Raw genomic sequence first — 14,878 nt, 5'->3', positions numbered from 1 at the left:
GCAGGTTCTGGCTGTATAGCCAGGTCACTTCCCCTCAACAGGTCTCAGCCTCCTCATCTGTAAAATGAGTACATATCTTTGCCTGATCACCTATAGTACTATGGGAAGATCCAAGGAGCTACCTCAAAGACAAGGAATCCTCATCCCAAATATCCCTCAAGCTCTTTTAACTTCTACTCCTTTCCCTCTTGTCTGTGTCCCCTTCAGACAAATAAAACAAGAGAATCCAAGCTGACAAATTCAAGCAACCATCCACCACCCCCCACCCACCCAACTAACAGTAATAGCAACCGCCACCACAGCTAATACCTGACTACTCACACTGCTAGGCACTGGGCTAAGTGCTGCACTTGGACTATATCTCAAGTAATCACCTCAATCAACAAGGTAAATCCCACAATTAGTCTAGATTTACAGATGATAGGCTAAGGTTCAGCAAAGTAAAATGATTTGTCCATGGTCACACACACAGCAAGTGAGTAGTATGGCCACTCAGTCATAGGATAAGAAGTCTTCATCTTATCCTTGGGGCTATGGGGTTTCCAGGGCAACATCTACAGGGGCAGTGAGTGGGGAATATGTGATCTGTGTCCCCCCCCCAAGCCTCCCCTAATAACTAGTCATTATAGTTACTGTATTATTATTTAAATGTGTCCAACACAACTCTCTCATTAAAATAGCATTGTCCAATAGAAATGTAGTGTTAGACACATATGTAATTTAAAATTTTCCAGTAGCCACATTTTAAAAAGTACAAAGGATTGGGTGAAATTTATTTTATTTTATGTATTTATTTTTTAATATATTTTTATTGATTTCAGAGAGGAAGGGAGAGGGAGAGAAAAACATCAGTGATGAGAGAGAATATTGATTGACTGCCTCCTGCACACCGCCTACTGGGGATCGAGCCCACAACCCAGGCATGTGCCCTTGACCGGAATTGAACCCGGAACCTTTCAGTCAGCAGGCCAATGCTTTATCCACTGAGCCAAACCAGCTAGGGCTGAAATTAATTTTAATAGCATACTTATTTAACCCAATATATAAATTTCAACATGAAATCAATATAAAAGTATTATTGAGATATTTTATATTACTTTTTTCATACTGAGTCTTCTTTTTTTTTTTTTTTTAAATATATTTTATTGATTTTCCACAGAGAGGAAGGGAGAGAGATAGAGAGTCAGAAACATCGATGAGAGAGAAACATCGATCAGCTGCTTCCTGCACATCCCCCACTGGGGACGTGCCTGCAACCCAGGTACATGCCCTTGACCGGAATCGAACCCGGGACCCCTCAGTCCGCAGGCCGACGCTCTATCCACTGAGCCAAACCGGTTTCGGCCATACTGAGTCTTCTAAATCTGTTATGTCACTTACATTTAGAGCACAGCTCAATTTTTTTTTAGCAAGAGAAAATAACCAAATTTAATATACACATATGTATGGGAACCCCACATACATGAGAGTCAGAGACCACACATGTGGTAGAATTTCCAGCACATCTCAATTCTGACACTAAATTTTCATCAGATATTTAGATTCTCTTAGCCTTTACAATTGAAAAAGTATATTCTTAACACTGAGTTGTCAAACATATGTAGAACTTTTTCAATAACTGAATGGAGATTTTTTTAAAATCTTAAGTTAATCAAATCAAATACAATTAAAACTTCAGTTCCTCTGTGGCATGAGCCACCTTTCAATGCTTAATAGCCACCTGTGGCTGGCAGCATAGCTCTACAGTTGAGTCCTAGAAGTTGGGGTGGTGGCCTCCAAGTCCATAAGCCAGAGCTAGGCCTGGGAAGGTAAAGCTGAATCTGAATAGAATGGTATCTTACTCATTCAACAAACCTCTACTGAGCCTAATATTAATATCTATCTACAGCCCAAATACTCGCCTAATATTAATATCTACATCTGGGATCTATTATGTTCACAGTGATGGTAACAAAGGGATCAGAGTAACCATTGTTCAGAGGTTGTCACTTTGACTCAGAGGTGGGCCACCTGCCCAAGGTCACCCAGCTTTGACCCCAGGCCTGTCTGACTTGGAAGCCTGAATTCTGTCCCAAACGCTTGACAGGAGCCCCACCTGGGGCTCAGCCTTCGCAAAGAAGAAATAAGCCTTGGATGCTGTTCTCAGCCACCCCATCTCCCCCAGGCTAGTGGCAGAGAATGACCTAGCACCAAATACCCGATCAAGAGGGTAAAACAGAAGGTGAGCAGGAGGAAGGCGTGGCGTGGCCTGCACTGGATGGGGGTCCTGTGTACAGGGCTTAGGCCACTGTGATGCCATCCCCCAAACCCCACCCCTACCAGGCTGGAGGCAAAGCCAGCAAGGTCCACTGGCAGTCTGCCCTCTGGGTGGGTCCCAGGGGTTAGGCGCCATGCCATTCCCCGCACCTCCTCCAAGAACACTCACCCAGAGCCTTTTGGACTAGGGCCAGAGCCAGAACTCACCTCCCAGGGTCACCTCAGCTGGAGTCCAGGGAAAGGCTCCAAGAGGCAGCCCTCCCGCTACAAGGAGGGGAGGAGCAGGTTCTGGAGGCAAGTTCCAGCGTAGGGAAAAGGTGGCAGGTACAGGCCAGAAAAACCTGGGTGGCTCCACCCCTCCCCAGGGGAGCGAAGCTAGCACTCAGCCCAGCAGGGTGAAACACTTACCAGCCATTAGGTTTAACAATTAACTCTGCATTCCATTTCAGCAGGAAGCAGTTCCAGCGAAAAGCCCCATGGGGGTGGGGGGACTTGGAAGGAGATACAAGGTGTGAAGGGAGAAGGCGGTGGTCAGTGAATCCCCTTACCTCCTCTTCCCAGCATAGCCTTCCAACATGCGAAGGTGTAAGTTCCATAAGATCAGGGGCAGTGATCTGACACATAGTAGGTGCTCCATAAATATTTTAAATTAACAAACAAAGGGACATGGTGAATTAGAATAAAACAGGCCAGATAGATGGGCAGACTGATGGAGAAGAAATTCAGGAAGGCAAAAGGTGGCTTGGCCGCCCTAACCTGTTTGGCTCAGTGGATAGAGTGTCGGCCTGCGGGCTCAAGGGTCCCAGGTTCGATTCCAGTCAAGGGCATGTACCTTGGTTGCAGGCGAATCCCCAGTGGGGAGTGTGCAGGAGGCAGCTGATAGATGCTTCTCTCTCATCGATGTTTCTAACTCTCTATCCGACTCCCTTCCTCTCTGTAAAAAATCAATAAAATATATTTTTTTTAAAAAAAAAAGGTGGCTTGGCCTGGGCTGGGCACCTCCCTGACCCCTTTGACTCCAGGTCCTCACAGAGACCAGGCTGGGCTGAGAACTGGGATGGCAGCCATCCAAGGCAGGACCATGGCTTTGAAGGCCCCCAATCTTGGTTCTGCTCTTCCTAACCATGACATTTGGAGCCCTCGTGTCTTCTCCCCTAAAATGGGAGAGATGCCACTGTGGTACCCTGTACAGGGCTACACAGGGCCAGGCTTACAGATGCTGAGATGCTCTGTGCCATTGTAATACAGTATCTCTGGCTGCTCGGCAACAGCCTCCTCTTCTCAGGCCACCCTGTGAACGCCTCCACATCCCAGTATTCCCCTGGCTCCCACCTATGTGGCCTTTTTCCTTTCTAGGAAGGAAAGCCCGGAATGATGACGGCTCCATGCCACTCACATCCCACTCACCTGCGATCACACCCATACACACATACCCTAGCAACAGATTTTTCCCAAGCTGACATTTGCTTGTCATTTACACCCCTCCTCGGGTTCCTTGGCCCCCCTCCTTTTCCCCTCCTCGGGTTCCTTGGCCCCCCTCCTTTTTCCCTAAACCCTAGCACAGGCCTAGGTCCTGGGGCTGGGGCTGAACTCACTGTGGCCAGTTCACTCAGACAGGCTCCCCGTTCTGGGTCTCTGCTTGCCAGCTGTGTAATGTGGGGGTGAGGAGGGTGGAATCGGGAGGTGGCTTCTCCTGCAGGCTACCTCTGAAATTTAGAGATTCTGACAGTTCTGGGATCAGTGTGCATTTTCACTTTAGACAGATCAGAGTTCAGATCTCCACCTTGGCCAGGGAAACAGGTTTCCCTGTTTTTATGGAACAGACTCCATGGTGAGCCTACAGAGGTCTGGGGCTTCAGAGCCACCCCCCACCCCCGCCCAGCCCTTCTCAGCTCAAGCCTGGGCAGAGGGACAAAGGCCCTCCATGCTCACTGGTCCCCACTATCTCCTCCATAAAACCCTAACTTTTCTGCCCTGTCTTTCCAGTCTTCTCACTCTCTTGTTCTCACGAGCAGTATTATGAGGCATCAATTTCCCACATTCTTCTTAGCAAGACAAAGCTTAAAGCTCCCCTAAGCCCCTCCTATGTGGAGATTCTAGAGCTGCCTCTGCTTCCACTCTGCTCTTTCCGGCATCCTTTCCACAACTCTCCAAGCGTGTGCCTCCCTTCCCCATCTCCAGGCTGCAGCTCAACTCCTTAACCTCCACAGGGAACACCTGTCTCAACTCACTCAGCCACATCTCTGCCAGATGCTACTCCTTGTAGGAGAGTCTTACAGCCCCTACTTGACCTTAAGACCCTGGACACCAAGGAACTGCAATGATTTTTCTCTCTCACTCTCCCCCCAGCACGATGCTCAAAACACAGTCGGTGTCTCATAAAACACCAATGATAATAACCATTAACTGAAAAATAATGAATGATAACCATTTATTGACCATTTGTTCTTTACAATGCTCAGACCTCAGCATTCTACACATATCATTTCAGTTACTCCACCCAAGTCCCCAACAGACTTGTCATCCCTACCCCTTTGCTTTAAGCTGAGGAAACTGAGGCTCAAAGAGGTAAAGTGACTTGCCCAAGGTCACATAGTCAGGAAATGGCAGAGTCAAGACTAGAATTGAAGTTCTTACCCACTGCCCTGCTTGGCCTCCTCCAATCCACAGATGAAGGAGGGGATATGTGAGAAATCATGGCCTGCCAGTAAGGGGCCACGGGGGCTCTGGAGAAACCAGCCCAGTTCGGGGCCAGAGGCAGATTCTGCAAATAGAACTTAATAACCTTCTATTAAGCACGTGTTCTGTGCAGAGCCCTGTGCTAGGTGCTGGGGAGCAAAAAATAATGTCTGAGACATCTTAGGGTTCACAATCTCACAAGAGAGACAAGCCATGTCTCAGGAGAAAGCCAAGACCAAGCAGAACTTGTCCCCAGAAAAGAACAGATAAGGTGCTAACGGAATGCAGAGGAGGGAAAGACAAATCTCACTGTAGGGGTGGGGATAAGAGGGCTCACAAGGCTTTGTGGGACAGTGGTTGGTACCTGAGTGAGCCGAGAAAATGCAGACAGTGACTGGGGAAGGGGGTGGCATTTTTGGCAGGAAGGAACCCAGGGACCTGCGGCACAGACACGGGTAAGACTGGGCATGTCCCCAGGAACCTCAGGAGACATGCTCCAAACCCCTCCCCTTGGCACTGGCCGCAGGTGTCCAGCTCAGAAGAGAGGCCATCTTGAGCATCCCCAGACTCACAGGCACCTGATTCATATATGGTGAGTGGGCGGGGCGAGAGAGAAAAGGCTGAGCCTCTGGGCATGTTGTTTGACATGAGGATCTCAAGGGGCTGGAATCCAGGCTCTATATGAAACCTCTGAAGATGGGAGACACTAAAACGAGGGGGTGGTCCCACTGGAGGGGTTGAAGCTGGGAAAGCAGCAAGAAGAAGGGCAAAGAAGATGAGTTGGGCAACAGGAGACCTGGCTCCCAGAACCACAGATCAAAGCTACATGGGACCTTGAGCTTATCCTGTCCAACCCCCATTTTACAACTGGAAAAACCTGGGCCCAGACAGGGACAGGGACTGATCTACAGTTCCTCAGCACTCTCACCTAAAACCAGCAATGTGCTGAGAGGTAGGAGAGATCCGTCTTCAATGCCTGACTCTACCATGACCTCCCAGGTGACCCTTCCCCCAGCGTTAGGCTCCCACTCTATAAAACAACCCTGAAGACAGTGGTTCCAAACTACATGAGTCATGACTCAAAGGCTCAGAGGGTGCCTCTCATCCTATCCCGAGATCAAAGCATACTCTCAAAGGTCTGTATGTCGTTTCAGAAGTTCATAAACATCTGAGATCAGCTCTCCAAGGGCAATCTGAGGATCCTCTGTCTCCCAATGGCAGGGAACCTGTTAAAATGGGCTGACTCCAGGGCCCCACCATGGATCCCACCCTCCCAGGGAGCAGCTGAGTTTGGAGCTCTGGACAAGTCCCGGAAGAGAGGGGTTTTTAGCAAGCTCCTCTCGGCTGCTCTTGGGAGAGCCCTGCCTAGGGAAGCCTCGAGGTAGGGGGAGGTACTCAGCACTCTCCTTTCAGCTGTTTCACATATTAAATTCCTGCTTCATTGCCTATGAAGAGAGAAGAGAGGGCTCTGTGGCTGAAAGTTGTAAAGCCACTGCTCACTAATCAAGGTCCCTTCTGGGTGAGCGACCTGCTCAAGCTGACCATGAAAGGAGTGGGTGGAGGCCCAGCCACCCACCTGCAGCTGCCCAGATGCTGAGGTGACATTCTGAGATCAGCGGCCCTGTCTGGGAGGGAGTCTGGACTCCTGGGCTGAACTTGGAATGAGAGGAGGTTTCCAATCAACCCCAGCCTCAAGGCTCCTTTCCTCTCTCCACACTGTCTCACTCTGGCCCTTGTCCAGCTCTGGCTTCCTTCCCTTTTTCTTTCTAGCACAAGTATCCTCCTGGACCTGGGTCTCCTGGCTCCAGCCTCTGCCTCCCTCCCCTCTAGCCATCACTGAGCCTGATCAAGGATCGCCAAGCCCCCAAACTCCCAAGCACCCTTCTGAGGCAAAACTAGCACTCTGTGCAGATGATAAGGTTACTTAACTGGAAGACTCAAGATAATCTATGGAAACCTAAGGTGGCCAGTAACAAAACAATATTTAGTAAATAATCCAAGTGCCTTCAGACCTGCTCTGTCACCTGCCCCTGATGCCGTGTCTCTCCCACAGGTGGGCAGTTGCCTAGAACCAGATGGGCTCAGAGCCTTGGCCAGCCCCAGGCTGACATCTCAGTGTCAGTCTCTGAGGGGATGACAGCACAGGCCTGGGAGACAGGAAAACTGGATTGGAGACCCTGCTCTCAGAACCAAGCAATCTGAGCAAATGCACATCCCTCTACGGACCCCTAAATGTTCTCATAGGCCCCAACTGGGGCAGCATAGGGAAGACTCAAGAGCATCTACTGGCTTGAGATGGATCTGGATTTCAATCCCAGCTGTGCTCCCTGCTGGCCGAGGACTGGGTAGGCTTTGGGTGAGTTACTTAGCCTTCTTTAATAAAATGGGGATCTATTCTCTGCCTCGCTGGGTAGGTGCAAGGATTAAAAGACATCGGTGTGAAAAGCACTTAGCACGGGCCTGGCACATGTTAAGCCAATAAATGTAAGCAGTTGTTTATCAGCTACCAGAGTGAGCTCCTGACAAGGAAGAGTAGGCTTTCTAATTCATAGGTGGCCCCAAACAGCCCCAACCCACCACTGAACTGGGTCTGGAGGCTTTATCTTTAGACCTTTAATCTGGACAGAAGAGCGCGAGAGGAAGGAGGGGAAGGCAGAAGAAAAGAGTGGGAGAAACTAAGAGAATCAAGGCAAGTAAAGGAACCTCAAGGGGTTAAGAAGGGGCCTGGCTCCTCAAGCTTGGGGGAAAGGATTACGTCAGGGAAACTGCCAAGGCAGGATAAGCCTTCTCTCCTTTCCAGAGCCTTCCCTAGGCTCACCAAGGCAAGGCTTGGAGGGATACCGCCTGCTGAGAGCACTGCCATGGCTGTCGATAGGGACATTGAAGCCTTGGGTTACCTCCAGCTCTGGCTCCCCCAGCTGCACTGCCCACCCCTAGTGGCCTCCTCTGGCTGCGGCGGACAGAGAGGGCCAAACCCAGGCTGAGAACCCATCCAACCTGTGAAGGCACTGCCTGCTCACTCAGGACTCAGGGACGCCCTTGCTTGGGATTCTGGTCCTAACTCAGCAGGACTCTTCCCCTCTGGGTCCCCACCCCCAGGCCGTGTGGAGTCCTCTCCAGGCCTCTACCTGCCCGGAGCTCCTGCTTCGGAGGCTGAAGTTGCAACTGGGGGGAAAGCATTGCTCAGACTATAAACAGGAGCCGCAGACATAGTGTTCCACTTGTCACTGGCCCGCTGTGTGACCTTCTAGGTGGCGCTTCTCTCAGAGCATGTTTCCCTTTCCTGGATAATGAGGACAATGGAGGGCAAGGACCATCGCTAAGGTTCTCCCAACTCTAACAGCAGCGATGCTTCGATGCTTCGTAGGATACCTCTGAGCACAAAGGGGCAAAGAAGATTTGCTTCAGGAGAAGAGTGGGCTGGGCTGGGCTGGGCTGGGCTCTGCTAAGAAGGCAGTGGATGTGGCAAAGGCCAAGGGTTATTATGATGATGATGATTATAATTAAAAATCACAGCAACAAACTCTTAAGCACTCTACAAAGAGCTTTCTCATCATCCCCCGGGAATCACACTCTAGTGAGAGAGGTGGAGATGGATGGTAATTATTCACATTTGGCAGATGAGGGACATGAAGCAATGTCGAAGTGACTTGTCCCAGCTACTAAGTGCAGAGAAGGGGGAGCTGAGAGGAAGTAGTAAGTATTGCATGTCTACTGTGTGCCAGCTCCCATCTGTTCTCATGACCAAGGCTCACCACCACAGCCTGGCATTGCAGGTGCTACAGTCCCCATTTCATAGAAGAGGAAACTGAGGTTGAGACAAATAACTGATTTATACTTATAGGCTCATGTTTGTTCCATTACAAAGTCTGGATTTGGACCTGGGTTTGCGGGACTCCAAGACCTGCGCTCTTCATCTTCCTATGTGTACTGAGTTGAATAGTGCCCCCCCCCTCCCAAATTCATGTCTATCCAGAACCTCAAAATGTAACCTTATTTGGAAACAGAGTCTTTGCCGATATAATGAGCTAAATAAAATGAGGTCATACTAGATTAAGGTGGGTCCTAAATCCAATATGACTGGTGTCCTTTTAAGAAGAGGAGATAACACAGACACTCTGGGAGAAAGGGAAGAAAGCCATGTGACAAGAGAGGCAGATGCTGCTGCAAGCCAAGGAGCATCCCGGATTGCTGGCAACCACCAGAAGCTAGGAGAGAGGTGTGGAACAGACTCTCTGCTCAGAGCCTTCAGAAGGAACCAACCTTGCCGACATCTTGATTTCTGACGTGTAGCTCCCGAACTGTGAAAGAATAAATCCCTACTTTTTAAGCCACTCAGACTCTGGTACTTACTTAAGCAGCCCTAGGAAATTAATACACTGAGTCCATTGAGTAGCAGACTTGGGACGCAAATTCCAATTTTCAGATTCCCACTCATTAACCTTGGAGGTTAATGGAGGCCTATGGGCCAGTGAGAAGCCATTCTCATCTCATCTCCACCTCCCTGGCCCAGGCTGGCCTGATGTCCTTCAACTATGCTTCTTCTATGTTCTAGATCTCTATCCACCCCATTGGGCCCTTCCATCATGTAAATAAGCACCTTTAGAGCCCAGTCTCTTAGTCAACAGCCCCCCCACCCTCACTCCACCCTCTAATACCACCTAGAGAGTTGTGTTTTTGAAATGCAAATCTGATCCTTCCTGGCTAGCTTTATCCTCTTCCCTTGTTTCCCACCACTTATAGGTCAAGATTTCAGCCTGTGCCAGATCTGGCCCCACCCTTCCTCTCAGGTCTCACCTCCAGCCATGCAGCCCACCCATCCCTACCATTCCCCACCTTCTGCTCCAGCCACATGGAACTATTTGGAGCTACCCTAACAAGCCATAGTGCCTTTGCACATGCTGCTCCAACTACCTGGAAGATAAAATCCAGCCCCAAGCACCATCTCTCTCCTCCATGAAGCCTTTTCCTCCATGAACAGCTACATCCTGGCACCTTGTACACTGTACATCTTTACGTGTCTGCCCCCATGCCTAGCCTGTGAACATTGTTGTATTCATTTCTATATCTATAGGCTTTGGGTTGGCAAAAGGCATTCAACAATATTGAACTGAATTGTGGAGTAGTCATAATAGTAATAATCACTAATATTTACCAAATGTTTACTATGTGCTTAGCACTGTGCAAAGCATTCCATGTATCATACCTCATTTTGTTCTCATAACAACCCTATGAAACAGATACTATCATTGATCCTGTTTTACAGGTGAGAAAATGAAGAATGAAGTCACTTGCCCAAGCCCACCCGACTAGTAGGCAGCAAAGCCCAAATGACTCTAGAGCCAGTGCTCGTAAGCAATACTAGGTATACAGTCCACCCCAATACCCTCATGTTACAAAAAGAGGAAGCAAGCAAGAAAGGGAAAGTGACTTGTCCACAGTCAGTAACAAGGAGTGGACTCTGATCTTTAGATTCCTTATTTCATGCTCTTCCTCTTCTCATTCTTGCAGGATCCTAATCCAGGAGGACACAGAAATCAAGTTCTCCTGTCTCCCCTAAAATAGAACCCAGCATGGGTCTGGGCTCAGTGGGGCTCAAATCTATGGCCAGGAGATGCACGGTCAAAAAGATAAATCTACTTCAAAACCATCTGAGGCCTGCTTAGATATTACAATGTCAAGGTTTGAGAGGAAACTTGGATATCATTTAGTACCATCTCCCATTTTATAAAGTTATTCATTCAAGAAATTTATTGAACACCAATCATACACCAGGCACTGAGTGGGGGCACTACAAAGACCGATAATCAAGCTCCTGCCCAGATGGTATTTGCAATCCAGCGAGGGGAGACAAACAACTAACAAGTTCATGCATAATTACAAACTCTCATAAGTAGTACGAAATATAGGGACTTCTAAGAACGTGTTACAGGAAAAACTGACTTAACTTAGGGAATTGGTGAAGCCCCCTGCCCCTGAGAAAGTGACTCGAGCTGAAATCTGAAGAATGGGAGTTAACCGAGATAAGAAGCTGGGGAAGAGTATGCTAGGCAGGAGGAACAGCATGTGCAAAATCCCCAGGCAAAAGAGTTCCTGTTGCCTTGGTGAACTGAAAGAAGGCCAGACTAGCGGTTTCCAGAGGGTGGATAGGGACTCCATCCTGCAGGCCCTGTAGGTTAAGGTAAGGAGTGGAGAAACTGAGCAGAGCGGGAAACCCCTTGTTCAGAACTTGGCCCAGATTAGAGGGCCAAGTCATTGAGTCATCGCATTATTCAGTGAAGGAGTGATTTGTCCAAGATCGCAAGGAAGACCTGAGACTTGAAACCAGAACCGCTATCTGCCAGGTTAGGGCTGCAGGTGACTTCTGGTATGCAGTGTGGGAGGGAGCAGGGGAGGCTTCCCAGGTGTTGCAACCTGTAGGAGGTTCTGGCTCCCTGTCTGAACTTTTCTTGAGCTCTAGAGTACACCACCATCACCTGTGTTTGTGAAAACAGACTGCTGGGCTCCACCCCAAAAGTTATTGATTCAGTAGGTCTGGCATGAGGCCCAAGAATTTGCATTTCTAAAAAGATCCTAGGTGATCTTGCTGCGGGTGGTGGGGTGACCATACTCTGAGAACCACTGCTCTAGACTAAAGTATATGGGGGCTGGGGGTTGTGGAGTGTGGGGACCATGGCCAAGATCCCTAGGGGCTATAAGAGTAGATTCCTAAATCTAGGTAACAATGAGACAAACGCTAGCACTCTGAAAAAGGGAAGGGTCTCAAAGTCCCAGAATCTAGCCTACTAGCTTCTCAGCCAGGGAAACTGAGTTGAGTGAACATAAAGGGTTTGACCAAAGTCAAAAGGAGACCCATGGACCAGACTCCAGGACTCCTGAGCTCCAAACCGTTCTTGTCCTGGGAAAGGAATTCAGGGAAGGGGACAGCAAGCTCAGCTTTTCCCATACTCTGCTGCCTTGGGCAGGGAAACATTTTAAGAATTGCAGAAATCTGCTGTTGGCCTCCAATCCTATCACCCATCCACCCTCCTTCCTTTCACACTCCCAGCTCCCTCCCTTTACACTCCAAATCCTGTGCACTTTATCCTGGCAAACCAGGCAGCAGAGGGGGAGGTGAAGTTATAGGGAAAAATAACTGGAAGTGAAAGAAGAATTCTTGCACTTGAATATACTTCTTCCAGGACAACTACTTCCTCCTATAAGTCTCAGTTTCTATCCTTGTATCCAGTCTTACCCCAATCTACCTACATTTCAGTTTCAGCACCTGAAACCCACACAGCCAGGTTTCCAAACCACCTTTTCACCCAGTTTTTCTAAAATAGAGTGGCTCTGGACAAAATTTTCTATCCTCTTCCAGTTGGCAGCAAAATGTCACTTCTCTTGCAAAACCTACATGCACGGTCTCACTAATAGACAATCAGCTATATGTACATAAAAACAAATATACCAGAATTTATAAAAACACATAGACATCAAGAGATACATTATTCACTGTTCACTGGTAAAGCACACCTAGCACCCAAATGCCTATGAAATAGACAGAACACACACATGCACACAGACTAGAGACCTAGAAATGCATGCACTGCATCAATAAATGGGGAAAGGTACTTACACACCCAGAGACCCTTCTCAAAGGAGAGGTCTCCTGAGGGGTAATTCCTGGGGGAGGGGGGTGCGCTGGTCCTTTAAGAGAGTGGCTCCCCTCCTCCTTCCAGGGCACCTAAGATGCGGCTCTTCTCTCGGGGCAGGAGTAGGGGGGAGTGTGGTTGACCCGGCCAGGCCCGGCCTGGCTCTGGACGACAGTCTCAGCGCCGCGACAGGAAATGGATTCCTGAACCGACTGGGACAGCAGCCTGGGGCTCGCTGTCGCTGCCACCACCACCACCAACCCACACCCACACCCCACACCGGGCTTCGGGCAGGGCACGCCCTCCGCTCCAGCCCAACCGGGTCCGCGGGCTCGGCTGTCAGCCCGGCTCCTTCGTCCCCCGGGGTGTGGCCGCCCACCTGCCAGCCGGGCGTCTCCGCCGGGGGGAGGGCGCTCCCGCCGCCGCCGCCGCCCACTGCCCCCGCCAGGTGCCCGGCTCCCGGCGACCGCAGCGCCTGGGCCGCCGCCCCCACCCCTTCCTCCTGGCGGTGCGGAGACAAAGCCGCGCACACGCACACGGGGGCTGCGCGGGGCTACGCGGCGCACACCCGCCCTCGCACGCGCACACCCGGGGATCACACTGGCGCTCACACGGCGACACACACGCACACGCCACAGGCTCCCGCCACTAGCAAAGCCCCCGGCACACACCCTCATCCAGATGTCTACACGCTCAGCTTCACATTCGGACACACCCTCTCACAGACACACTCAGACACACGCACGCACACACCCGCACCCAGCCCAGGGGCGCACACACAGAGGCGCGCGCGCGCGCACGCCGAGCATCCACTTGCACTGACCCACGGACACACGCGCGCGCTCACACCCAACACACACCCGGCGACGTGGAGCCCAACACACGTACCGGAGCCAGAATCTAGTCGAACGAACCGAAGCCGGGCTTCTGCCTCGGGCGCCCGCCCCCTGCCCGGGGGTGTCCAGAACCCGGAGCCCGCCCTCCAGTGCCCGGAGCCCTCCGTGATCCCCTCCAACACACACACACACACACACACGCACGCACACGCGCGCGCACACACACACACACACACACACGAGCTGGAGGAGGACAGCGGGGACCGCTAACCTGGCGGCGGCGGCGCGGCTTCCGGGCGCTACCGGTCCTCGATCCGTGTCCCGCGGCCAGGCTCCGAGGCGCCCGAGCTGCGCAGAAATGCCCGCCCGCTCGCTCGCTCGCTCCCTCTCCCCCTCCCACGGCGCTCAGCCCCTCTCCCTGCCCGCCCCCCACACCCGTCTCCCCGCTGCGCCCTGCCCCGGCCGGCTCCCCGGAGGAGGCGGCGGCGATCCCGGCCGCCCAAGCAGCCACGGGCTGGCGGGCGAGCGAGGAGCAGCGGCAGCGAGAGGCGAGCCGCCGAGGGAGCGCCCGAGCCGCCGCCGCCGCTGCGCGTCGGGAGGAGCCGCGCCGCCCCAGGAGGGAGGGGGAAGGGGCTGAGCCCCGCGAGCCCGCGTGGCCCTCGTGGCCCGCCGCCCGCCCGGTTCCCCACGTGGGCCCCGCGCCCGGCGCCTACCTGAGCCGCCGCGGAACTCGGAGGCCGGGGGCGAGCGGCGGGGAGAGGAAGTGGAGACCCCAGCCCGGGCCTCGTCGCCCTCCCGGTCCCAGCCGGGTGGGCTCGGGCCCCGCCCCTGCCTCCTCCCGGGCCCCGCCAGCGCCGACCTCGGTTTTCCCTGGCGAGGAGGCCTCGCAGCTCTCGGCTCACGGCCCGGTGCCCCGGGCTAACCCCGAGGCCCGGCGCCGGGCTCGCCGGCCTCCTCCACCTCCAGCCTGGACCTGGCCGACGCCCACCAGCCTCCCCGCCGCCCTCCCATTGTTCCCGTGGCCGGAGCTCGCAGAAAACCACGCCACGCATTCCAGCCCCCCCTCAGGTGGCAATACCTCTGGACTCTCTGGGGGCTCTCGAGGCGCTGGTCCGTGGCTCCTGGACCCCGACGCCCACCCTCCACAGGCGCTGGCACGCCCGAAGCGAAGAGCTTTTCTAAATAACCACCACAGCCCTTACCAGCGCTCCTTCGGGGAGGAGGAACTAGCCTAAGTCCAGCAAGCTCAAGCGAGCAGCAGGGAGGGGGGGCACCCATTAGGGGCCCCCATTCTGTAGGTGAAGAAACGGAGAGAATTCCTGCGCCAAAGTTCCTGGGAAGTCCAGGGCCCTCCAGAAATGTGGGGAATAAGGAGCCTGGCCTCCTTTGTTGGACAATAAATAAAGCACAGAGCGGAGGGGGAAGCAGTGTCATGAACTTTCCTGGGTTTTACTGGAAGTCAGGAGGTAAGCACAG

At 52.2% G+C, this 14,878-nt stretch overlaps 1 protein-coding gene across 11 annotated transcripts in view; it reads right to left on the bottom strand.

The window, feature by feature from the left end:
* Positions 1-13,784, bottom strand: part of EPB41L1 (erythrocyte membrane protein band 4.1 like 1) — a 118,185-nt gene extending 104,401 nt beyond the window's left edge. For 3 of the 11 annotated variants that reach the window (XM_070420228.1, XM_070420233.1, XM_070420232.1), the window contains exon 1: positions 13,674-13,781. The gene's annotated coding sequence lies outside the window, so the exon portion shown is untranslated. Of the gene's footprint in view, positions 1-12,550; positions 12,610-13,673 lie in introns of those variants that run through there. The other 8 variants (XM_070420235.1, XM_070420236.1, XM_070420237.1 and 5 more) reach the window with 6 other exon arrangements.
* Positions 13,785-14,878: the final 1,094 nt, after the last annotated feature.

This window comes from Myotis yumanensis, unplaced genomic scaffold, assembly GCF_028538775.1.
Source record: "Myotis yumanensis isolate MYYU_CA2020_CCGP unplaced genomic scaffold, mMyoYum1.0.hap1 SCAF_7, whole genome shotgun sequence".
Lineage (NCBI taxonomy): Eukaryota > Metazoa > Chordata > Mammalia > Chiroptera > Vespertilionidae > Myotis > Myotis yumanensis.
Note: the sequence above shows the minus strand (reverse complement) of the source record. Positions and strands in the feature narration are given on the sequence as shown.